Source organism: Elephantulus edwardii, unplaced genomic scaffold, assembly GCF_000299155.1.
Source record: "Elephantulus edwardii isolate Elephantulus edwardi_28Jun2011 unplaced genomic scaffold, EleEdw1.0 scaffold00339, whole genome shotgun sequence".
Lineage (NCBI taxonomy): Eukaryota > Metazoa > Chordata > Mammalia > Macroscelidea > Macroscelididae > Elephantulus > Elephantulus edwardii.
Genome location: NW_006400089.1, coordinates 1,718,374 through 1,720,154, shown reverse-complemented (window position 1 = coordinate 1,720,154; position 1,781 = coordinate 1,718,374).

The following is a 1,781-nucleotide window of genomic DNA, read 5'->3' as shown; positions in this document are numbered from 1 at the left end:
CCTTGATCTTCTGCAGCAAATGCCTCATTTTCTCAGATTCAGCAAGCAAGATTGTGTTATCTGCATAATGAAAGATGTTGATGAATCTTCCTCCAATCCTAATGCTACATTCCTCCTCAAAGGGTTCAACCTCTAGGAAGATCTGTTTCACATATAAATTGAAAAGGTATGGAGATATGATGCATTCCTGGCATAAACCTTTCCTGATTTTGAACTATGCAGTGTTTCTTTGCTATATTCTGACAACTGCCTCCTCCTGTTTCACAAATAGGTTTGGCGTAAGCACAATCAAGTGTTCTGGGATTCCCAATTTTCTCAAAGATAGCCACAATTTATTGTGATTGACACAGTCAAATTCCTTTGCATAGTCAATGAAACACAGATAGACATTTCCCTGGTACTTATTGCTTTCTCCCAAGATCCATCTAACATTGGCAATAATGTCCCTAGTGACACAACCTCTTCTAAATCCAGCATGTATTCTGGTAGTTCTTTATTAATGTACTGTTCCAGTAATTTCTGGATAATATTCAACAGGAGTTTGCTAGGGTTTGAGCATGTTAAATTTTCATTATCATTTGTTTAAAGGACCTTTTTAATGTCATTTTAAAAAATTTCTTCTATAACTCAATCATGTTCTATCAGGGGATTATTATTCAGTGGATTGCTTTTTTAGGCTTTACTCTGCTGTCATTCATTTCTGTTGTTTTTATGAAAAGATACTTGGTATTATTCCAACTTTTTAAATTTGTTGAGGCTTGCTTTGTGTCCTAATATATGGTCAGTTATGGAAAGCCTACCATGTGCACTTGAAAAGAAACAAAACTGATTTTATTGAGTGTAATAGTCTGAATACATCCACAAGGTTGAGTTGGTTTATTGAATAGTTTACATCTTCTGCCTCTTTATTAAGTTACTTTTGAGTTGATCGATCCTTTGCTGAAACTAAGGAAGACCTGAAGTGCTTGCTGCAGAAGATCAAAGACTGTAGCTTTCAATATGGATTGAAGCTCAACATCAAGAAAACAAAGATTCTCACTGCTGGGCTGATTGGCAGCACTATAATGGATAGTGAAGATTGTTAACAGCTTTAGCTTGCTTGTCTCCACATTCAACACTCTGGTACCAGCAGCCAGGAAATAAAAAAACTAATTGCATTGGGAAAGTTAGCTGTCAGGAACCTATCCAAAGTACTGAACAGCAATAATGTCAGTCTGAAGACTAAGGTGCACCTGATACAAGCAATAGTCTTCACAATTTCTTGCTATGCATCACAAAGCTGGACAATGACTAGGGATGATAGAAAGAGAATTTATATGTTTGAGCTGTGGTGCTGGAGAAGAGTGTTGAATATATCATGGACTGCCAGGAGAACAAACACGTTCTTTCTAGAGAGAGTGAAGCCAAGCTGCTCCTTGGAGGTAAGAAGCCTGAGGCTTCATCTGACATACTTTGGGCATGTTGCAAGGAGCAACCATTCCTTGGAGAGGGACACCATACTTGGAAAGGTCGAGAAACAGAGAAGAGAGAGAGACAATCAATGAGATGCAGTGACTGGGGTGATGAGGGTAGGTGTGTCAGAGACAGTAAAGTCAGCACAGGATGGAGCAGATTTCAGGGCTGTTGTCCATAGGTCACTGAGTTGCAAGCGACTTGGTGACACCTAACAACAACAACAACAACAACAACAACAACAACAACAACAACATCCTTTGATGAGAGTCATGTGCTAAAGTTTCCTGCCACTCTTTTGGTTCTTTCTCTTCCTTCCTTCCTTTCTT